General features: G+C 38.5%; 1 protein-coding gene and 1 pseudogene across 2 annotated transcripts in view; both read right to left on the minus strand.

Annotated features, from left to right (window-relative positions):
- Slc35f4 (solute carrier family 35 member F4) overlaps nt 1–25,660 on the minus strand; it is a 275,011-nt gene that overhangs the window by 158,288 nt on the left and 91,063 nt on the right. The window lies entirely within an intron of this gene.
- LOC106008368 (lysine--tRNA ligase pseudogene) overlaps nt 1–25,660 on the minus strand; it is a 35,504-nt pseudogene continuing 9,844 nt past the window's right edge. The window contains exon 3 of the transcript XR_015450906.1: nt 1–25,660. This exon is cut by the window's right edge and continues 2,396 nt beyond it. The product of XR_015450906.1 is annotated as a lysine--tRNA ligase pseudogene (transcript).

The raw sequence follows: 25,660 nt of genomic DNA on the forward strand, positions 1-25,660 counted from the left end.
ATGAGGGGAGAAGTGTTCCTTCTTTTTTCTGCTTTGATTGTTTGATGTAATTTATCAGTTAAAATGTTTATGAGCCTGCTGTTGTCATATAGGTAGGTTTTCAAGCTAGGAATATACTTTCTTTAATAGGTGCTATTCAAATGTTATAGTTCCTCCAGAGTTAGTTTCATTAATTTGTCTTCCGAGGTACTTCTTAGAAGTTGTCAAATTTATTTCAAAAAGATTTTTGTAATATGATTTCTATGTCCTTTTAAATTCTGTACAATCTGTGGCAATGTCTCCTAGATCTTATTATTGTAATTTAAAAAATGTATAACTGATATTGTGTAAGAGGAAGAAAAGGTCTAAAAGAGCAGGGGAATTGGGAGGGGTAGGGGAAGGGAAAAAAGGGAAAGGAAAAAATATGAAAAGAGGAAAAAAAATGGAAACAAGGTCTTTGCAAATAGGGAAGGGTGGAGGGGGTGAAGGGAGGGTAAGGGAAGGGGAAAAAAATAAGATCCAAGAGACTCATGTAATGGTACAAGATCCCAATGATGAATGTAACTGTATTTTATCCCTAAAATGTACCAATAAACTTAATGGGAAAAAAAATAAACTTAACATAGGAGAGGAGAAATGCCTACTCAGAATCAAGAAGTAACTGGAAACCTTGCTTTAAACTAAAACCAAATGGCTGAAAGGAGGAGAAGTCCTATTGAACTTCTTCAGAGAAAAATCAACTAAAAACACAGGTAATTGGAAGAAAGGGAAGGTCATACATCCTGATGACAAAACCAATCTGAAATAATAGACCAGTAGATCAAGTAAAACATAGACAAGAGACATCATAAAACAGTGCATCAGCCCACAGAGCTACAGGCTGCAAGGGCAATGTCAAGCAAGAATGGCCACACTGGGAAGTCCCCAAGAAACTGATGCAGCTAACTCAAGCCACACAGCATAGATTTGGAAAAGAAGGCCTTTTGTCTCTTTAGTCCTCCTTTACACAAAGGACACTGCATCGGGGCAGCAGATTTCACTGGCAAACACAGAGCTGAGTGATCAGAACAGTGCTCCCTCCCCAGTGGAAGGCCCACCAGACCACCCCTTATTTTCTTTCTCTGACATGTGCTCCAAAGTTAGGCACTGCAGAGCAGCTGAAAGAAGTGAGTGGTGCCCAGTGGCTTAAGAGAAAGACACAGACATGTGCAAGATTTGAGCAAGAGCACTTAACCCGCTGGAGAGGAGATTCAAGTGGAACAGAGCAGCATCCCTCCCCACACACCTGCCCTGCAACAAGCAACGGGGACAAGATAGAGAGGTGCCAGTGGGGGTGAAACAGAGGAGGCTGTGCAAAGACTGAGTGGAGCCAACTGTACCCAGGTCTAGGAGCAGCCCAGGCTGTCCTTGCCTGAGAGCCCCCTAGCAACCCACAGTAAGGCTTGGAGGGGGAGCAGAGGGAGACATCCAAAAAACTGCTGGCTGAAGATGGGCCTCAGATCCTACAAGATCAGACTTGACGAGGGTTACAGAGCACAGTTTTGGGACACTACTTGCCTTGGACACTACCACAGAACAGTGGACTCCAGAGGAATTTTATTTTTTCATTCTTTGCTGTTTTTGTTTCATTTTTCTGTCTGGTTGGTTTTTGTTTATTGGTTTAGTTTTTTTAAAGTTTTTTATTTTTATTTTTTTTCTGGTACCATGGATCAAACTTAGGACCTTGCACTTGCGAGTCAGGCTCAGCACCACTGAGCTAAATCCCCAGCCCTGTTTGTTTAGTTTTTTCCCTTTATTTTCATCTTGTTCTATTCATCTTTTTTTCTCTCTTTCCTCAACTGTTTCTCTTGAGTTTATGATATTTTCATGTGAGTTAAAATTATCTCCTGTCTTTCTGGTTCACTTCAATATTCTTTTGCTTTATCCTTCATACTTTCTCTCCTGCCCTCTTGTCTGGTTTCCCAAACCTTGGGTGATCATCTGTTGTCCTCCAGCCATGCCTCTACTACATTTCCCTTCATCTATCTCTCTGTTTTGACCCCTATCTGTCTTAAATCCCACCCTCAGAGGGTGAAATCACTCCACTAAGGGGAAACTCATGGCATACAAGTTCCTGGTTTATGTTGGATTGTTTTATAAAACTGTAGATCTTGCTTCTATAGCTAAAGGATCAAATTAATAGTTACCACAGTTTGTCAGTTTCTAGGTGTGCTTGATGCTATTGATGTCGCTAATTGTACTGCCTTAGTCAGGATGTCCTACCTGTTGTAATCAGTTGTTCTCCTTTGTATGACAACACTGCAATTCTCTGGGGCCATAACTATCACCATAGCCCGGTACCAAAGGACTGGATGCTGAGCCAAATAAATAGCAACTTCTGATCCTCAGTAAATTGGGAAGGTAAGATCTTGGGACAGACACAAAGATCAAGAATCGCATATACCCAGAAGACATCTCTGAGAAACAGAAATTTCCTAGGGAAGACTTGATACTAGTGATAAAGCTATCTGTCATCAGAAATTTAAAAGCATCAACACAGAAACAAAATAAAATTGTCAAAAATATAAAATGACAAGATGTAGAAGCACTATGCAATTCCAGACCTCCACGCCACGTAGGACAAGTCCAAGAGACAATGAAATAGAGGAAATCAGAAATCACTCACCTAAATTTTCTGAAATGATAGAAGTAGAAGAAAATAGATGCATAGGGTAATAGAGAAAATAATCTCTCAGGTAAAAAAAGAAATGATCAAAATGAAAGACATGCTCAATGAACCTCAATGAAATATAGAGGAGCTTAGGAAAATGATGGAAATCATGAATGTCCAACATAGGAATGAAATAGGATTCATGAAACAGATTCAAACAGATATCCAGGAGATTAAAAATTCCATTGAAAGTATATGCAATATATTGAACAAAGGTAAGGACAAAATTTTTGAACTAGAAGACAGGATGGCAGGTAATGACCATGAAAAGAAAGATATCTTAAAAATGGCAAGGGATGATGAACAATCAATCCAAAAATTTCAAGGTGATGCCAAGAAGAACACTATAAAAGTGTTCAGGGTCAATGAGAAAGTTGGAGATAGTGCAAATGCCATAAAAAGCCTGTTAAAAGAAGTAACAGCAGAAAACTTCCCAAACACAGAAAATGAATGTGACCCACAAATAAGTGAGGCACATAGAACTCCAATTAGCCATTATCAAAATAAATCTACACCAAGGCACATAATTATCAAGATCCCAGAAATTCAGCAAAAGAACAAAATATTAAAAGCTCATAGAGAAAATAAATCACCTATAAAGGAAAGCCCATCAGAATCACAGCAGACTTCTCAACACAAACCCGTAAGTCAAGGAGCAGTATTTCAGGTTCTGAAAAAAAACAACCTCCAACCTAGATTGATGTACCCTACAAAATTATCTTTCAAATTCAATGGAGAAATAAAATATTTCCATGACAAACAACAACTGAAGAAATTCATGACCAGCTATACAAAATTCCCTGAAAGATAGTTTAGAAAGAGACAATGAAGACCACAAGTCCAAGAATACCAATAGAAAGAATCCACCAGGCAGGGCAAGGAATTAAACAGAGGGGAAAGACAGGGAGCCAACAGCAGGAAAATAATATGACAAAGATAAGCTAACACATTTCAGTCATAACCATCAATGTAAAGGGTCTCAACTCACCAATCAAAAGAAACAGACTGACAGAATGGATCAAGTAACAAGATCCAACAATTTGCTGCATACAGGAAACACATTTAACTCAAAAAGAAATTCATAGACTGAAAGTCAAAGGATGGAAAACAATACTCCATGAGACAGGAACCCAGAAAAAAAGGAGAGGTAGCTGTTCTATTTGTAGACAAAGTGGATTTCAAGCCAAGACTGATTAAGAGATACAAAGAATGTCACTACATTCTTAAAAAGGGAACAATCCAAGAGGAACAGATAACAATCATAAATATATATACACCAAATACCAGTGTGCCCAACTATGTAAAACAAATGTTAATGGACATGAAAAATCAAACAAGCCCTACTATAATTATAATGAGGGACATCAATAGCCAACTGTCACAAAGACACAGATCAACTAGACAAAAAAAAATCAAATCAACAAAGAAATATCAGAACTGAACCAAACCTTTGAATAAATGGACTTAGTGGATGTCTATAGAGTGTTCCACCCCACAACATCAGAATATATATTTTTCTCACCTGCACATGGGATGTTCTCCAAAATAGGCCACATACTAGCTGATAGAACATGCTTAAGTAAATCCATAGGAACTGAAATTATCCCATGCGTATTATCTGACCATAGTGCAATGAAATTGGAACTCAATGGCAAAAGAAACCAAAAAACTGCATAACAAATGGAAATTAAATAAAACCGTCCTAAACAAGCAGTGAGTCACAGATGTAATTAAAGAAGAAATTAAGCAGTATATACAAGTAAATGATAATGCCGATACAACATATTGGAACTTATGTGATGCAATGAAAGCAATCCTAAGAGGAAAATTTAGAGCAGTAAATTCTCACATCAGGAAAGCAGAACAAGCTCAAATAAAAACCTAATGTGGAACCTCAAACATCTAGAAAATGAAGAACAAGTCAAGCCCCAAACTCCTACAAGGGAGGAAATTATAAAGATCAGAGCAGAAATTAATACAATTGAGACGAAGAAAACAATACAAAGAATCAATGAATTGAACAGCTGGTTCTTTGAAAGATTAAATAAAATTGATAAAACCTTTGCCAACCTTATCACAAAAAGGAAAGAAAAGACTCAAATTCATACAATTAAGAATGCAAAGGGTAAAATCACAACTGATCCTATAAAAATTGAGATCATAAATACCTACTTTGAGAACCTGTACTATAAGATGGGAAAACTCAGAAGAAATGGACAGATTCCTAGATATATGTGAATTACCAAAGCTGAATCAAAAACATATGAAAATTCTAAATAATCCAATATCAGTCAATGAAATTCAAAATGTGATTAAAAATTTACCAACAAAGAAAAGCCCAAGTCACGATGGTTTGACTGCTGAATTCTAAAAGAAACTTAGAGATGACCTAATACCACTACTCTTCAAATTCTTCAATGAAATTGAAAGAGAAGTGATACTCCTAAAATCATTTCTGGAAGCAAGTAATACCATGATACCAAAACCAGAGAAAGACCCTGCAAAAAGAAAACTACAAGCCAATCTCCCTAATGAACATGGACATAAAAATCCTCAGTAAGATACTGGCAAACAGAATGCAGCAAATCATCAAAAAGATTGTACACCATGACCAAGTAGGATTCATACCTGGGATGCAGGGATGGTTCAGCATATACAAATCAATAAATGTAATATGCCATATTAACCGGCCCAAAGATAAAAATCACATGATCATCTCAATAGACATAGAAAAGGCGTCTGACAAAGTTCAACACCCATTCGTGATTAAAAAAAAAAAACCTACAGAAAATTGGAATAGATGGTCTTTACCTCAGTCTGATAAAAGCCATCTATGACAAACCAACAGTTAACATCATACTAAGTGGTCAAAAACTGAAAGCTTTCACTCTAAAATCAGGAACAAGACCAGGATGTCCACTATCACCACTCCTATTCAATATAGCTCTGGAAACATAAGCCACAGCAATTAGACAAAAGAAAGAAATAAAATGAATAAAGATAGGAAAGGAAGATGTTAAATTATCATTATTTGTAGATGACATGATACACTACATAGAAGCCACCAAAAACTCCACTGAAAGACTTCTAGATTTAATAACCAAATTCAGTAGCATAGCTGGATACAAAGTGAACACTCAAAAATCAATAGAATTCCTGTACACAAACTCCCTGAGAGAGAAATTAGTGAAATAAAATCCTTCACAATAGCATAAAAAATGAAATACTTAGGGATCAATCTCACAAAAGAAGTAAAAGATCTTTACATTGAAAACTACAGTACTCTGAAAAAGGAGATCAAAGAAGATACCAGAAAAAGGAAAGATATCCCTTCCTCATGGGTAGGAAGAACCAACATAGTGAAAATGGCCATACTCTCAAAATTGTTAAACAGCTTTAATGCAATCCCAATCAAAATACTATTAGCATAACTCACAGAACTAGAGAAAACAGTCCTAAAATTAATTTGGAATCAGAAGAGACCTACAATAGCAAAAACAATTGTGAGCAACAAAGGCAAGGCAGGAGGCATCACAATCCCTGACTAGAAATTATACAACAGAGCTACTGTGATTTAAACAAACAAACAAACAAAACAAAGAGCCCCAGCACCAAGGACCAGAGCTGCCCCCAGCACCAAGGAGGTGAGCCACAAGGGGATCAGCAGCACACCCCCCCCACACACACACTAATTGAAATGAGAAGACACCTACACAAGTCGAAAAACCAAACTTCCAGATCACCTAAACCAAACCCTAAGGGAAATGAGATGGAATCATCTGATACTCAACCACCTGGACTCCCCGAACTGGCAATGAAAGAGAATCCGGAAAAAATGAAATGAGAAATAATTTCTCAGATAACAGCAGAGATTGGACCCATAGTGCAAGACATGATTAATAAATCTAGAGAGGACACAGATAAAAAAATAGAGGAGCTGAGGAACATGATGGAATCCCAACATAGGAAACTAATGGAATTCATAAAACAAACGCAAACAGATTTCCAGGAGATTAAAAACTCCATCAAAAGACTGCACAGCAGAAGGAGGCAATGTGAGGACAGAATTTCAGATATAGAAGAAAAGATTGCAATTAGTGACCAAGAAAAGAAAAATTGCTTTAAAATTGTAAGGGAACAGGAGAAATCAATCCAGCAGCTGCTAAACAATGCAAAGAAGAATAACATAAGACTGAATAGGGTCAATGAAGAAAGAGGAGAGAGTGCAGATGACATAAAAAAAAACTGTTCACAGAAGTGATGAAAGAAAACTTCCTAAGCAGGGGGAAAGAACTTGACATATAGCTGGGGATTTTGCTCAGTGGTTCTGGTACCTGCCCCCCAAGAACAAGGACCTGAGTTCCATTCCTGATACAAAAAAATAAAAGAAGAAAACTGGAAAACATGACATACAGATAAATGAGGCATACAAGACTCCAGCTAGCCTTGATCAAAAAAATCTACACATAGGCATATAATAGTTAAGAATCCAGAAACCCAACAGAAGAACAAAATTCTACAAGCAGTTAGAGAAAAGAAACAAATCACATACAAAGGAAAGCCCATCAGAATCACAGCAGACGTCTCAATGCAAACCCTCAAGGCAAGAAGAGTTTGGAGTGATACATTTCAAGCTCTAAAGGAAAACAGCCTCCAACCCAGATTGATGTACCCTGCAAAACTATCTTTCAAAATGGATGGAGAAATAAGATACTTTCATGACAAAGAGCACCTTAGGAACTTCATGAATACCAAACCAGCACTCCAAAAAATCTTAGACAATATCCTAGGAAAAGACAATGAGGATCAAAACCCCAGGAAGCCCAGCAGAATAAATTCATCTGGCATGACAAGAAATTAAATGCAAAGAGAGAGAATCCAACAAAAAGAAAAAGTCATGACAATGATAAGTCAATGCATATCAGTTATAACCATCAATGTTAACAGTCTCAATTCACCAATCAAAAGAAATAGACTGGCAGAATGGGTCAAGAAGCAAGATCCAACAATATGCTGTATACAAGAAACACACTTAATTCAAAAAGAAACTCATAGACTGAAAGTTAAAGAGTAGAAAACAATACTCCATGTGACAGGAACCCCCCAAAAAGCAGGAGTAGTTATCCTCTTTAGAGATCAAGTGGATTTCAAACCAACACTGATTAAGAGAGACAAAGAAGGATACTACATCATTGTAAAGGGAACAATCCAAGAGGAAGAGATGACAATCATAAATACCTATGCACCAAACACTAGTGCACCCAACTATACTAAACAAATACTAACGGACATGAAAAATCAAATAAGCACTAATACAGTAGTACTGGGAAACCTCAATACCCCACTGCCAGAAATAGATAGATCAACTAGAAAATAAATAAGCAATGAAAGAGTAGAACTCAATCAAATTCTTGAACAAATGAATTTAACAAATGTCTACAGAGTGTTCCACCCCACAAAATCAGAATACACATTCTTTTCAGCTGCATATGGGTCGTTCTCCAAAATAGACCACATACTCGCTCATAGAACATGTTTAAGTAAGTGCAAAGTAATTGAAGTTATCCCCTGTATATTTGCAGACCATAGTGAAATGAAATTGTATATCAACAGCAAAAGGAACTGCAAAAATTTCATAAACACATAGAAAATGAACAACACACTTCTTAATAAACAATGGGTCACAGAGGAAATTAAAGAAGAAATCAGATAGTTCCTACAATTAAATGACAATGACATTACAACATATCAGAACCTATGGGACACAATGAAAGCAGTCTTATGAGGGAAATTCATAGCAGTGAATACTCATATTAGGAAAACAGAACGAGCCCAATTAAACAACCCAATGCTGAACCTCAACCTACTAGAAAAAGAGGAGCAGGACAAAGCCAAAGCTCATACAAGGGAGAAAATTATAAAGAACAGAGCAGAAACCAATTCAATGGAGACACAGAGAACAATACAACAAATCAATGAAGCCAAGAGTTGGTTCTTTGAAAGAATAAACAAAACTAGCAAACCCTCAGCCAACCTTGTCAGAAAAAGGAAAGAAAAGGCCCAAATCCATGCAATTAGGAATGAAAAGGATGAAATTAAAATGAACCCAGAAGAAATCCAGAGGATCATCAATACCTACTTCAAGAACTTATATGCCAAAAAGATGGAAAACACAGAAGAAATGAACAGATTCCTAGATAAATAGGAATTACCAAATTTGAATGAAGAAGACCTAAAAATTCTAAACAACCCAATGTCAATCAATGAAGTTGAAAATGTAATTAAAAACTTGCCAACTAAGAAAAGCCCAGGTCCTGATGGATTCACTGCTGAATTCTATAACACATTAGGGAGGAACTATTGCCACTAATGTTTACACTCTTCAATGAAATTAAAAGGGAAGCAATACTCCTGAATTCATTCCTGGAAGTGAGCATCACCTTGATCCCCAAAGCAGAAAATGACCCAACCAAAAAAGAGAACTATAGGCCAATCTCACTAATGAACACACATGCATAGATACTAGAAAATAGAATGCAGAAGATCATCAAGAAGATCATACACCCTAACCAAGTGGGATTCATCCCGGGGAAGCAAGGATGGTTCAACATACGCAAATCAATCAATGTAATACACTATATCAATAGAGTCAAAGACAAAAACCATAGGATCATCTCAATAGATGCAGAAAAAGCATATGACAAAATCCAACACATATTTATAACAAGAACCCTACAAAAAATCTCTACCTCAATCTGATAAAAAGCCATCTATGAAAAATCAACAGCTTATATCATGCTAAATGGTCAAAAACTGAAATCCTTCACACTAAAATCAGGAACAAGACAAAGATGTCCCCTATCACCACTCCTGTTCAGTATATTCTTGGAAAGAATAGCCATAGCAATTAGACAAGAGAAAGAAATAAAAGGAATAAAGATAGGAAATGAAGAAGTCAAATTGTCATTATTTGCAGATGACATGATACTCTATATAGAAGACCCCAAGAACTCCACCAAAAGTCTTCTAGACTTAATGACCAAATTCAATAAAGTAGAGGGATACAAGGTCAACACACAAAAATCAATAGCTTTCCTCTACACAAACAACAGACTCACTGAGAGAGAAAAAGGGCAAACAATTTACAATATCATCCAAAAGACTGAAATACCTAGGAATCAACCAAACAAATGAAATCAAAGACCTCTTCTCTGAAAATTATAGCACTCTGAAGAGAGAGATTGAAGACAATATCAGAAAATGAAAAGACATCCCTTGCTCCTGGGTAGGAAGAATCAACATAGTGAAAATAGCTATACTTCCAAAACTGCTATATAGATTCAATGCAATCCCAATTGAAATCCCAGCAGCATACTTCATGGACCTTGAGAAAACAATACAAAAATTCATTTGGATCAAGAAGAGACCTAGAACAGCAAAAGCACTTTTAGGCAACAGAGACATGGCAGGGGGTATCACAACCCCCAACTTGAAATTATACTGCAAAGCTACTGTGATGAAAACAGCATGGTACTGGCAAAGAAACAGACCGGAGGACCAGTGGAACAGATTAGAAGATGCAGAAACAATTCCAGACACATTCAGCTACCACATCTTCCACAAAGGAGCCAAACACCCTCACTGGAGGAAAAATAGCCTCTTTAATAAATGGTGCTGGAAAAATTGGATTTCAACTTGCCAAAGATCAAAACTAGACCTATATCTCTCACCATGCACTAAACTAAAATTGAAATGGATTAAAGATCTAAATATTAAAACAGAAACACTGAACAGGCTGGAACAGAAGTTAGGTAGAACTCTTGAAGACATTGGTGTAGTAAAAGATTTTATGAACAAAACCTCAATTGCCTGTGAACTAGTACAAACAATCAACAAGTGGGATCTCTTCTTATTAAAAAGCTTCTGCACAGGAAGAGAAACCACCAACAGAGTGAAGAGACAACCCACAATGTGGGAAAATATTTACACCTGCCATTGCTCAGACAAAGGTCTACTATCTAGAATCTATAAAGAACTTAAAAAAAATCAGACCTCCCAAATTTAAAGACCCATTGAAAAATAGGCATCTGAAATGAACAGACATTTCTCAAAGAAGTAGAAATAGCAAATAAACATATGAAAAAATGTTCAATATCACTGGTCATTCAAGAAATGCAAATGAAAACAATGTTGAGATTCTACCTGACTCCAAAAAGAATGGCTGCTATCAAAAAATCAATGAATAACAAATCCTGGTGGGGCTGTGGGGAAAGACAAACACTGCTCCACTGCTAGTGGGAGTGTAGACTGGTGCAAGCACTGTGGAAATCAGTGTGGAGATACCTCAAAGAACTAGGACTGGAAGTCCCATTTGACCTAGCTATTCCCCTGCTAGGTACTTTCCCAAAAGAATTAAAAGAATCATACCACAGTGATATATGTGTGCCCATGTTCATAGCAGTACAATTTTTAGTAGCCAAGTTGGAAGCAGCCCAAATGCCCATCAAATGGAGACTGGATAAAGAAAATGTAGGGGTTTTTTAATAAAATAGAGTACTACTCAGCCATTCAAAATGAGAAATTAGAGACATTTATAGCTAATTGGATGCACATTAAGGCCATACTCTTAAGTGAAATAAATCGCACACACATGTAAATACCAAATAGTTTCTCTAGTGTGAGAAACTGAAAGTGTAAATAAGGACTAAAGGGTATGATAGATAATTGTGAAATAGGAAGAAAAGGGGCAAAGGGGAAGGGGAATTGGGAGGGGTAGGGGAGAGGAAAGAAGAGAATGGAATTAATATGAGCAAATGAAAAAAATGGAAACAAAGTCTTTGTAAATAGGGAGGGATGGAGGGGTTGAAGGGAGGGCAGGGGAAGGGGGAAAAATAAGAACCAAGAGAGATTATGTAAAGTTGCAAATTTCCAATGATGAATGTCACTATACTGTACACCTAAAATGTACCAATAAAATCAATTTTTTAAAAAATAGCATGGTACTGGCAAAAAAAAGTAGATCTGAGGATCAGCTGAACAGACTAGAAGATGTGGAAAGAACCACAAACACTCATCCACTTTAGCTTTGACACAGGGGTCAAACACGTTCACTGGAAGAAAGATACCCTCTTTAATAAATGGTGCTGGAAAAACTGGCTTTCTACATGCTGAAGACTAAAACTAGATCCATGTCTCTCACTATGCGCTAAACTAAAATCAAACTGGATCAAAGATCTAAATATTAAAACAGAAACATTGAATCTGCTGGAATAAAGGTTAGGTAGAATGCCTGAGGTCACAGGGGTTGGCAAAGACTTCATGAACAAAACCCAGACCACATGGGAATACTAGGAAGAATCAACAACTGGGATCTCATCTTATTAAAAAGCTTTTCCACACAAAAGACATCACCAAAGAATGAAAAGAAAACCCACAGGGTGGGAAAAAATTGTAAAGGACTAATATCTAGAACATACAAAAAATTGAGGGCCTGGGGATTTAGCTCAGTGGTTCCGCTGCCTGCCTCGCAAGCACAAGGACCCAAGTTTGATCCCTGGTACTAAAAAAAAAAACTAGGAAGAAAAAGGTCCAAAGGGGTAGGGCTAGTGGGAGGGGCAGGGGAAAGGAAAGAAGGGAAAGGAAAAATGATGAGAAATGGAAATAAAGTCTTTGTAAATAGGGAAGGGTGGAGGGGGTGAAGGGAGGGCAGGGAATGGGAAAAAATAAGAACCAAGACGCATCATGTAAAGGTACAAGTTCCCAATGAGAAATATAAATGTGTTGTATACCTAAAATGTACCAATAAAAGAATTGAAAAAAAAGAATTGAAAAAAATCAGCCTCCCAAATTTAAAGACACAATTCAAAAATGAGTATCTGAGATAAATACATATTTCTTAGATGAAGAAGTAGAAACAGCAAATAAATATATGAAAAAATGTTCATCACTGGTCCTTTGAGAAATACAAATTTAAATACTGAGATTCCATTTTACTCTAGAAAGAATGGCTGCTATCAAGAAAGCAACCAACAAGTGCTAGTGGAAAAAGGAATCCTTCTCTACTGTTGGTAGGAGTATAGACTGGTGCAACCACTGTGGAAATCAGTGTGTAAATTCCTCAAAACCTAGGATTAGAAGTCGCATTTGACCCAGCTATTCCCCTTCTGTGGATCTTCCCAAAAGAGTTAAAAGCATCATACCGCAGCCATATATGCACACCCATGTTTATAGCAGCACAATTTGTAAGAGCTAAATCTTGGAAACAACTCAAATGCCCATCAAATTATGAATAGATAAAAACATGTGTTTTTTAAATATAATGAAGTATTATTGAGCCATAAGGAAGGATAAACTTGAGACATTTATAGGTAAACAGATGCACCTTGAAACCATACTCTTTTTTTTTTTTTTTTTTTTGGTACTGGGGATTGAACTCGGGGCCTTGTACTTGTGAGGCAGGCGGAGGCAGTGGAACCACTGAGCTAAATCCCTGGCCCCAGAAACCATACTCTTCAGTCAAATAAATTGAACACAAGTGCAAATATTGCATTATCTCTGTGGTGTGAGAAACTAAAAGTGTAAATAAGGACCAAAAAGTATAATAGATGTTGTGAAATAGGAAGAAATTGGTCAAAATTATACCAAGTGTGAGATACTTTGTTGATAATTAAAATATTTTATGCAAAAAAGATATAGTACTATTAGGAAATGAGTTGAGAGTTAGATTAGCAAATGAAGCTATAGTGTTTTAGGATCGTGATACACAATGTATTTACCATTGTTATTCTCTAATTATTTTTGTTATGGAAAATATATTTTCATACAATGACTTTTATATTTTCTTTATTAATATCTACTTGTATTACATTAAAGTAAAAATAAACTTTTTAAAAACTAAAATCAGATTATTTTCTTTAAAAGTCCCTATCCTTCTGCATCTTCTAATCTATTCCACTGATTCTCAGGTCTGTTTCTTTGCCAGTACCATGCTGTTTTTATCACAGTAGCTTTGTAGTACAGCTTCAAGTTGGGGATTGTGATACACCCTGCCATGTCTCTGTTGCTTAGAATTGCTTTTGCAATTCTAGGACTCTTCTAGTTCCAAACTCCAGACATACTCAGCCACCTCATATTTGACAAAGGAGCCAACCACCATCATTGGAGGAAAGATAGCCTATTTAATAAATGGTGTTGAAAACACTGGATTTCAACCTGCCAAAGATTAAACCTAGACCCATAGCTATCACCATGCACTAAACTAAGATCAAAGTGGATTAAAGATGTAAATATTAAAACAGAAACACTAATCTTGCTGGAAGATAAGTTAGGTGGAACTCTTGAAGACATTGGCATAGGAAAAGACTTTATGAACAAAACCTCAGTAGCACGGGAACTAGCACAAAGAATCTACAACTGGGATCTCATCTTATTAAAAAGCTTCAGCACTGTAAAAGAAATCGTCAACAGAGCTAAGAGACCACCTACAATGTGGGAAAAATTTTTTAGCAGCTCTACCTCAGAGAAAGGACTACTATCTAGAATATATAAAGAACTGAAAAAAATCAGACCCCACAAATTCAAAGAGCCAATTCAAAAATGGGCATCTGAAATGAACAGGCATTTCTCAGACAAAGAAGTAAAAGCAGCAAATAAATATATGAAAAAATGTTCTACATCACTGGTCATTCGAGAGATGCAGATGAAAACAACACTGAGATTCCACCTCATCCCAGAAAGAATGGCTGCTATCAAGAAATCAACAAATAACAAATGCTGGCGGGGGTGTGGGGAGAAACAAACCCTTCTCCATTGCTGGTGGGAGTGCAGACTGGTGCAACCACTGTGGAAGTCAGTATGGAGATACCTCAAAGAACTAGGACTACAGGTCCCATATGACCCAGCTATTCCCCTGCTGGGTATCTTCCCAAAAGAATTAAAAGAATCATGCCACAGCGATATATGTGCACCCATGTTTATAGCGGCACAGTTCGTAATAGCTAAAGCTTGGAAACAGCCCAAGTGCCCATCAACTAGAAACTGGATAAAGAAGATGTGGGGTTTTTTTATAAAATGGAGTAGTACTCAGCCATAAAGAACAAGAAACCAGAGTCATTTATAGCTAAATGGATGCATATCGAGGCCATCCTCTTAAGTGAAATAAATAGGATACACGTGTAAATACCGAATAGTTTCTCTAGTGTGAGAAACTGAAAGTGTAAATAAGGATTAAAATGATTAAAATGAATAATTGATAATTTGAAATAGGAAAAAAGGTCCAAAGAGGTAGGGGTGAAGGGAGGGGAAGGGGAAAGGAAGGGAAGGAAAGGAAAAATTATGAGAAAAGAAAAAAAAAATGGAAATGATGTCTGTGTAAATAGGGAAGGGTGGAGGGGGTGAAGGGAGGGCTAGGAATGGGGAAAAAAATAAGAACCAAGATACATCATGTACAGGTACAAGCACCCAATGATAAATGTAAATGTATTGTATACCTAAAATGTACCAATAAAAGAACAAGAATAAAAATAATAATAATTTTTTTAAAAATCCCTATCTTTGGGGCCGGAGATTTAGCTCAGTGGTTTTGCTGCCTGCTGCACAAGCACAAGGACCCTAGTTTGATCCCCGGTACCAAAAAAAGAAAAAAATCCCTGTCTTTGACCTACTCTAAAAGAAACACATTATTCAAGCCATAGGGCTGACAGTAATGCATTCATCCAATTAAACAAGAAATTAAGACTTTATATCAAAGCATAATAAAAAATTAAAATCTCAGGGCCTGAGTAATAATTTTAATTTATTATTTACCCTTTAAAAATGTTCAACCAGATCAGCTAAAATGTGTTTCCCCATGAGAGTATTAAAGATAAACTTTAAACTCAAGAAGTCTGTGAATTCAGTTCCCCAGACAAACAAATTTGTTTGTTGACTTTGCCGATAAGAGAAAGCACACAGCCTTTGTTTAATTAGCCGAGGACATAAATTGCTCTGAAGTTTGTTTCTCTTGCCCTTTATAAATAAGACCACCAAGAAAGAACACTGAGAATACTGATCGCCTGCCCACATTCAGTCCTTCAGCAGACACCTACGGAAAACTCCCGCCAGGCCTCAGGCTACTGAGCCGAGTAATTCACAGCCCTTCCTTCCTGAGGTTCTCAGCTCCTGGGTCAGACACCTCAACAGGAGACTCGGCCCTCGTGGAAGGTGAGTGGCCATGCACAGGGTTTAGTGTGAGTGAAGGAGAGGAATCGCTAACCCACAGGCAGCTGAGCAGGAACATCATTCATTTTTAAGATTTAAGGCACCAAGAACAGGTATATTAGGAACAAAATTGTAAAGAAAAGTGAAAAATGGGAAGATGAAGGAGTTTCATGCTCTGGGTGGAGGATTCTAGCTCTTTTTCTAGGAGAGAAGTGTCAGGATTGAGTAGAAAGATAGCCCCTGAGAGCAGTAAAAATGAAGAATTATTTTTGAGAGGAAAAGGAAAAAGAGGTGGTTAAAGAAACTGTTTAAGGGCAATCCCCTGTAAGGGAGTGTAAATAAGCCAGTCTTCAGGTTCCAGGGCAGGAAAAGGCAAGTGGCCACATAGCTCAGTTTGGAGCTCTGGGGTCTCATGTAGGAGAGGAGTCCAAGAGAACTAAGGGGGTGGGACAAGAGGGGTTCAGATGGCCACCAACAGCTTGGATAGGCAAGGAAGATTGCTGGGCAGCCTATGGAAGCTAGTGTGTCTTCCCAGGAGCATGCTCATGTGATTATTAGAGTTTCCACTTTCACTTGCAAAAGAACGCCGTATTGGACAGTAAATTATGTGGTTTCCCTGATGATGGCCTGGAAGACATAATAAGGGATGGGTCTCAGTCTCTGAAGAGTCAAATGACGCAGTTAATAATGGAGGGATTATCAGATAATGACCTGATAAAGGGCTTGGTCCAGACAGTTAGCATCTGAGATGGCACACACAGGGTCTTTAAAGTTCTGATGGCCCAGGAAATAGGGAGTTAACTGATGGGTGAGTCATCGGCATGGCCACTGACACAAGTGTCTGGAGCTCAAATGTTTGGTAAATGGCTGACAATATGGTGGGAGTTGGATGGGAAGCCATCCTATGAATTGGGTTGCATATTATAGACAACAAGGAAATGAAGAGGGATTCAGGGTAGCATAGAGGGGTACCTGAAATGCAATGTAAAAATGTGCCTTTGAAAGAAGGATCAGACTTCGGGGCAAGTAGTTTGTGGTTACAGGAGATAAGAAGGCACCACGGTGAGAGCTGCAGAACGGTCCCCAGGAGGAGAGTAAGGGCTACCGTACATGGAAGGCAGTGCAAGTCCCACGGGGCAGTTCGTGGGCTCAGCCTCAGGGCAGACAAATCCTGGTGTGGTCAAAACAGATCCAGAAGCTGAAGTCTGATCTTAACAGCAAGACTGAGGGAACCAGTCAGTTGCTCTTTTATCATTTTATTTTTCTCATATAATCCTAACCTATGCCTTGAAGGTGATAGCATAATGAAACAAAGAAGCCTTGTTTTCATTGGATCTAAAGTGTTACTTAATCATGCTACTTTTTGTTATGAATAGTAATCGCCAGGAAAAGACGGATGATCATAAATAAGTCATTTCCACTTCCCACATATGTATTCTGAACAGCGTTTATTTTTCTAAATCTTTTCAGTAGAAAGACGCAGTTCATTCCAGTATGTCTCTTCCCTACTGGGCAGAACACTGAGGCAGAGCTCAATAAATAGCCATTCAAAAATTGTCTCAGACTCCTGAAAATAGACAACATACCAATAATCTCAAAGTATTTACCCATTACAGCTGGAAGTGTAGATATCATCACCAGGTACAAAGCAGGTAAAGTAAAAAATGTCTCAACTCAAGTAGGAAGATCAGATCAAATTTAGTATTTGGGAGTCATTTGAGAAAATCTGAGTTCCTCTGTCCTGAAACCAGAGTGTGGGGTGGGATGGAGGCTGGACCACAGGAGAGTGCTGAACCTACAGATTCAGGAGGGAAAGGGGGAGACAGTGAAAGTCCACTGGGCTACCAGGAAGGGGTTTGGAGAGCCATTCACCACCCGAACCCATGCCCATGAAACAGGCTCTGGAACTGTTTCCGGGCCTGCCACTGCCATCCTGGTTATCAGGAGGCCTGGGACACACAGTAAAACTCCTGACTCAAAGTGTCCAGTTCATCTAGGACTGACTTAGCCATTTCTCTCTTTTCAAGGCCTGTTTCACATGCTGGTCCTCAGGCCCAGATTTCAAACACTCATCTCATTAGCTCTCTCCTGTATCGTTAGGAGTTTATTTTGGGTCAACCCTGGTCTAAATTTTAAACAAGATAATGGACACATGGCAACTCAGGTCACCAGCTGTGAAGAAGTAAAAGAGGTATCTTTCACTTTGGTTTGTTCTTATGAAGTTTTCTGTGTAAATAATCTAAACTTAATAAAAATATCATTGTCTGAGCTACGGGCACCTCTGAAAAATGGTAGCAATGCTGCATGCATTATTTTCTTCCTCCCTCTTTCATTATTTAGATCTACAGGCTCCTGCAGCGACAGGTACCTATATTTATCTCAGAAGCCTGTCAAAAACTCTGCTGCTGCAACGTGGGCTCAGCCAACAGATACAAAGAAGCCTGTACCCCTTTAAAGAGATTTTAAATTTCAGATGGAAACATCATATTGCTTAGTGAAAGATGAAAGACTTTTCAGAACATCTCGTGATGGAGCAGGGGGGACAGTTACGGGCGGAGTTTAAGGGAAAGTATTATATTTAAGGTAACCGTGGGAGATGCCCCTGGGACAAGGGATGTTTTTCTGTTAGTCTTTGAAAAAGAAGACCTCGACAACACCAAAGGAATTACTGATGCAGTCTCCTCACGTTGTGAGGACAGGACGCAACCTGGAGGTTCGGGTTCGTTCAGAGGCTAGGCAGAGCCGGGAGAGCCCTGAGCCCACTCCCCCAGAGGAGGGGTCAGCGCCCCGCCTCACCCAGCCTCCTTTTCCCGGGCCTGCTGAGCAGCGGCGACTTAGTGCTGGAGAGGATGAAGAGCACTTTCAGCGGACAGGGAGAACACCTGACACCTGCCGTGTGGGACCGCAACGGAGAGCTTCCAAAGTGCTTGCATCCCTGTTGTGGCGTCCTCTCGCGCGCTGGAGAGGTTGTGACCAGAGGCCGTCCATATCCCTGCCCTCCACGGTGGAAGCTGAAGTGTGCGTGGTTTCCCTGCCAGAGCAGTCCCCGGTCCTGTACAGCAGCCGGAGGCCGAGGGAGCCCTGTGCTCCTGGGCCCAGTAGGAGACGGGCAGGAGCAAGGTGCGGGGCCTGTCTCTCCCGCGTCCGTGTTCCACACTGCCTCCACTCTAGGCATTCTGTGGTAGTCTCGCGTACTTCAAGTAAGAACCAGAGTTGAATTATGTTACTTACAACCTGAAGCTTCACAGAGAAGAGCACAGAAGTCAAAGGGACACTGACTGAGCTGCCGATTGTGAAAGCAGATACTGAGGACTTAGAGTCTTGGTTAGACACTTAATTGGACACTGTGACAAAAGCAGAGAGAAGCTAGTCTGCTGAGATCTGGGAATAAGCAGCTGATGAGGTGTTGATGTCGTGCCAGTATTACTTGGAATTAAAAAAAACTGAAACCAGAGGCTTTTGAGAAGAATAAAATATCAATTCCAAGATAAAATTTAAAATGAGTCAGTTGGGCATGGTGGCTTACGCCTATAATCCCAGCACTCTCAAAGGCTGAGGCAGGCAAGTTCAAACCTAGTTCGTGCAACTCCGAAACTTAGTGAGACCCTTTCTCAAATAAAACATGCATACATACATTCATACATACATACACACACACACATACACACACACACATACATGGCTGGGGATATAGCCCAGGTGGAAGGCTTTAGGTTCAATCTTCAGTAAAGCCAAAATAAATAAATTAATTAAACTGAGTTAGAAAGAAGCAACACACAGTATAGCTAAGAGCAGGATAGATTAAATTTTAGGGGATAATCGATGTTACAGACATTATCTATATACAGACACTTTTAAAAAAAATTTTCTTTGCATTTATAATTTAAATTCAGTGCTTATTAGCTCCATAACATTAAAATTTTCTGTTTTGAGTTTTTTGAAAAATAACAATAACACAATGGTAAAATGGGGAAGGAAAATCTGTCACAGGCAGAATATCACCTCTATAAGATTAGACCTTACTATGCATATGATTCAAATGTGATTGCTTCTTTTTGATGGTATGCCCTAATTACAGGTTTCATCTCTCAGATCAATAAATGACCTTTGAAAAAAACAATTTAAAACTAGAGCATAAAAAACATGGACAGTAAAGACATGATTATATGTAAATTAGAAAGATACGCATTTCATATGATAAGAAAAGCTTTTTAGTTCCAAAATGCTGTGAGAGTGGAAGATAGTAACTAAGACCTGCAAACATTCAATCATATTTTTCTGGGTCAATTTTTCACCATAAGACTGATCAATGTGTAGAGACAGCACTTCTAGAAATCAGAAGTTGAGCCTTTCCATGGTAGCAACCAGGCAGACAGCAGGACAAATATGTTGAAGAGTTTCAATTGGAGCAACAGGCCAGACGTGTTTAAGAAGTCAAGACCGGAAAAGCTCAGGCCAAGCTAAAATGGGCTTAGGAATGTGATAAGGAGTCCTCTCAGCTTAGTTGGAAGCTGAGTCTGTCCACAGAAAGAATCATCCAGAATATCATACACCAGACCATTCATGCAAGCATAGAAGCCAACGTGAATTTCTCGTACTTTGAAACCATTTTGAAAGACTGTATGGAAAATGAAAAATTTTACTTCAAAATTCAAATTGCCTTTTGAAAACAAACCATCTGTTGTTTATATGAAAGGTGCTAAAGTTTTTGAAAGAAAGGATATGAACAGAGCTTCAAAACCAAAGGTGACAGGAAGGGCAGTGACTCGTGTAAATATGCAAATAAGAAAATACCCAGCATCCAGATTCCTAGAACATGGACAATTTATCACCAGAGACTCCAGACATCAGGTGCTGTGCTGCTTTTCATTTTCTACTGTGTAGTCCGGGCTTTGGTCCAGTGTCATATCATAAGTTTGTGTAGGTGATGTCAGAAACACTACCTCTTCAGCATACTGACTTGGAAAGCATGTACTTTGAAAATGAGAGTTTTATATTCAGAAGTCAGGATAGAAATTGTATTATGGATGTTTAAAAACACATTTCTTCTACAAAGAGTGTCCATTTTCTTTAGCAAAAACTAACCACAACTTCAGAGATCAATGCTAAATAGAGAGCCAATCAACTAAAAAATCCAAGTATATTCAGGAAGATTTTTCTTTTGGCAGTGCAGAAGACACAAAGCAAACAAGGCTGACACAAAGGAAAAGGTAATAGGCAGCTTACATTTTCAAGGATGAGATGTTTAAAAAACTATGGTACACTTTTTCATCGATGGATGGATAACATTAAGGCAGAAATTTTCATAGTATAATGCAAACACTAAATTTAAAATACTATTAACACTTTGTGGAAAATTTCAAATGTACACCTAAGTATAGAGAGCGGTATAATGAACCTCTAAACACCCTTCTACCAACTTTAGTCATGATAAGTTCATGGCTTAGGTATGATATAGCAATGTGGACAGCAAGCTCAAGATGTTATGAATTAGTTTCCAATTGTTTAGATTTATTCTATTTCATAGCTGCCACTTATATTTTTAACACTGCCACTATTTTAAAGATATGCACATATTCTTGCTATATTTATAATGAAAAAAAATCAGCTATATCCCACTCAACTCAAGACCTTCCTACCCAAGATTCCCAAATAGTATAAGAAAAATCTTTGTAGAAATAGTAAGAATCCAGGCCAGGGATTTAGCTCAGTGGTGCCATCACCTGCCTTGCAAGCGCAAGGTCCTGAGTTCGATCCCCAGTAACCCCCAAAAAAGAAATAGTAAGAATCTCTAAAATTGGAAACAAATGTCTTCTAAAAATCTTTCCATGTGTCCCCATGAAGACTGAGGTATAGGCTGGTGTTCAACAACATTAATATCATGGTACAGTGGAAAGTGTGTTTGGAAGACAGACCTGAGTCTGAATTCTGGCTTTTCCACTTGGCAGCTGTACCTCCTTAAGCTGGGCCGACACTGAGGAACTTATTCCAGAGATTTAAAGCAATAAATATTCAGTCATTTTTTTCTTTCAGTCACATCCTTACACAGAAAATATTAGATTTAATAAAGAAAAAACTTTAGATAGAGGATCCTATATCTAAAGGAAATGGAAACAATCTTAAAGTAGGCAAAAATTTTATCACCCTTTCTCTCACTAGCTTAGTACCCAGGCACAGTGGCATTATATTTCAAAACTAGTAACCTGTATGTGGCTTCACTGTCTATGCACTCTCCATGTAAAGTAAGTCCCCAAGCAGCAGCCTGGTGCCTGTGATCAGTACTTCTCTGAGAAGTGGCTGGCTCTCTCTGATTCCAATACTTACTCTGAAAGAGTGAGATTTCTAACAACTACATGAGGCATCATTATTTTTCTATATTGATCCAATAGATTAAAAAAAAACTCCTCTTCAGAAATACCTGCCACATGACAAATACTGGTATCTATGATGTACACAATACAAAATATTGACAGAGTTGAGAACCTTTCTGGATTTTATTTCTCCTCTACAATGCATAGGGCTCTGGTGCTCTTGTTGCATGTATTTTTTCTCCTGAATATTGTTCTGTTTTTCCTCTTTCTAGAGATATCCCATAGCCATCAAAGTAAAGATGATTCTGTTTTAAAAAACTAAATATTAAAGTTATTTATTGAGAGTGTTTCAGTTAGCCTACACTACACAACAAATCATCCCCAACCTCGCTGGTTTGAAACAGCAGTGTTTTATAATGGCTCATAATTCTTCATTGTGGCTGCTGGTTTCCCTTGAGCTCACTCATGTAGCTGTATTCAGTGGGAGAGTCAGTGGGATCTGAAAGATATCTAGCAGTTGCCACAAGCTGGGGTGCCTCAGTCCTCCAGTTTGCCCCTCATCCTCCGTAGTCTAGATTCCTTTGCTGTATGACTCTCAGGGAATCACCTGCATTCGACCTGGTCTGTAGCAAACAAAGGTAAGCATTCTTGAGATTCAGCCTTAGCTGCTATCAAGAAATCAACAAATAACAAATGCTGGGGGTGTGCAGGGAGAAAGGAACCCTTCTCCATTGTTGGTGGGAGTGCAGACTGGTGCAACCACTGTGGAAATCAGTGTGGAGATACCTCAGAGAACTAGGACTGGAAGTCCCATTTGACCCCGCTATTCCTCTGCTGGGAATCTTCCCCAAAGAATAAAAAGAATCATACCACAGTGATATAGGTGCACCCATGTTTATAGCAGCACAGTTTGTAATAGTTAAAACTTTGAAACAGCCCAAGTACCCATCAACTGGAGACTGGATAAAGATGTGGGTTCTTTTATAAAATTGAGTACTACTCAGCCATCAAGAAAGAGAAACTAGAGACATTTATAGCTAAATGGATGCATATTGAGGCCATCCTCTTAAGTGAAATAAATAGGACACACATGTGTAAATACCAAGTAGTTTCTCTAGTGTGAGAAACTGAAAGTATAAATAAGGATTAAAATGAATAATCGATAATTTGAAATAGGAAGAAAAGGTCCAAAGATGTAGGGGTAGTGGGAGGGGAAGGGAAAAGAAAAGAAGGGAAAGGAAAAAATGATGAGAAAAGAAAAACATGGAAACAAAGTCTTTGTAAATAGGGAAGGGTGGAGCAGGTGAAGGGAACACAGGAAATGGGGAAAAAATAAGAACCAAGATGCATCACGTACAGGTACAAGCACCCAATGATAAATGTAAACGTATTGTGTACCTAAAATGTACCAATAAAAGAATTTAAGCAAAAAAAAAAAGATTCAGCCTTAGAAGTTTAGTGAGGTTGTTGCCCTTTTGCTCTACTGGTCCAAGCAAGTCAAAAGGCCAGACCCTATCTAAAGGGTTGGGAAATAGACTCCACTTCTTGACAGGGGAAGTGGCCATCTCACTGCAAGAAATCTGGGGGAGGGAATATTAGTTATCTTTAAAAATAATCTACCACAGAGAGTTCTACGTGATAGTACAAATAAGTGCCTCACCGTCTCAGAATTAAGCTTGTCCTCCCTAAAACCGAAGCACAGTGCAATGCCTCTGGCTACGGTCTCCTAGGAGTCAGAATCTAAAGCTTTCTTGGATTTATAACAAACCTCTTGGTGTTTGAGCTGCATTAGCAATCCTTTTATCCCTGCAAGTGAAAGTGTGAGGAAGTATTACAAAAAGTTTCTCTTTTTTACAGTGATATTATTTTCAAAATGGGAAGAATAATGTGAAAAAAAATTCAGTGAGTTACTATGCCAGAAGCCGATGTGTTCAGAGGGCCCGTGCAGTGCAATCTTCCAGGTCTGCTGTGAAGAACACAACTGGGCTGCACAGAAACCACGAGTACTTCCTAAGACTTCAGACAGAGCCCAAGGCAGCTGCTCCACACATCAGCAGCCCAGACAGAAGCCAAAAGGCAGATGAACAGCCATAGCTGCACGAGTCGTGCCCAGATTGACATTCAGAAAACTAGAACTCTGACTCCTACTTATACCACTTGTCATCTGACCACGAACCTGACCTCGTATCTCTCTGCTCGCGGCACACTGCAGCTGTTCACAGGACGTGCAGAAAGCATTTTAGATGTCTTGGATAAAACAAAATAATGGAACACCAGAACTATGATTTCCCTAGTATTTTGGCTTCTGCTGTTCAGTGGGATACTGTGAGGGATTTGGGTGTAAATTAAAACCCTAAATGTTAAAAGATTTCATTTGGAAAAACTATAATTATCAAGTTATTACACAGGATTGGGACCTGAAATCTCATTCCATAGTTATACAAAATGAGAGTGAAAACATTGTACATTTTAAAATAAATCAATGATTAATACCTTCTGGAGATATTTTGAGGTATCAGATGCTTACTTAATGTTTTATCTAGATTCACATTTTGAGTTAATAAAAGATACCGAAAAATGATGTCGTCTTTCTCTTTCTGTGTGTATGTATTGTTTGTATATGTGTGGGTGGTAAGATGTGTATAAGGCACTCCTAAAGAAATAATTCTGCCTTATATCCAAAGTGATATATGCTGCTACTGACTGTCGGCTTGTTGATCTTCTATGTTGGTTAGGAGTATGGTCGTTAGTGGCTAGGAGTACCTGGGATACTACAACACAGCTGTGGGGTTCTTTTCATCCCATCTACTACTCCCTATTCTTCACCTGTCCGGCTTCCTCCCCTTATATTCTGTCTCTCTTTCTGAAATTAACTTATATATTTATGACATTGAAAGGCTATACATTTTGTCATCATCTTTTGGCTCTTGACTGTAACTCGTGACACTTTAAAGAATGTACAATGTCCAGAACTGTGAACAGAAAATTGGAAAAGAGCTAACAGCAAAGGCATGGCAATGGTAAAATGATCTAAGTGGCCGTCAGAGTTAAATGCACAAGCCGGGGACAACAGCACTTTTCAAAGCCTCAAGTTTTAGAATCCTCGAGTCCAGATCTCAGATTGTAACATATTATCCTCCCTCTAAACTCTCCATACCATAATGCATATTCTGTTACTGGAAGCCACACTACAATGGATGTTCTGAGAAGGTGATGAAATGTAAACAGCTCCAGCAGGATGTAGCAGAACAACTGGAACAAAACCGCAGATGAGCAGAAGGTTGGCACCCACTGCCTCCAAGGGCAGAGCAGTTAAATTAATCTCTCCCAAATGCAGCTAATTGGATCTTCAATTCCAAAGTAAATAGAGATAAGGCTTATTAGATTATAATACTCATAACTGAGGGAGGCTCAGCAAGTACCAGGTTGGCTGGGAAAAAAGAGAAATTCTACCAGGGTGAGG

Source organism: Heterocephalus glaber, unplaced genomic scaffold (genome assembly GCF_053883595.1).
Source record: "Heterocephalus glaber isolate CG9 unplaced genomic scaffold, H.glaber_assembly_v1.0 deba00001118, whole genome shotgun sequence".
NCBI lineage: Eukaryota > Metazoa > Chordata > Mammalia > Rodentia > Bathyergidae > Heterocephalus > Heterocephalus glaber.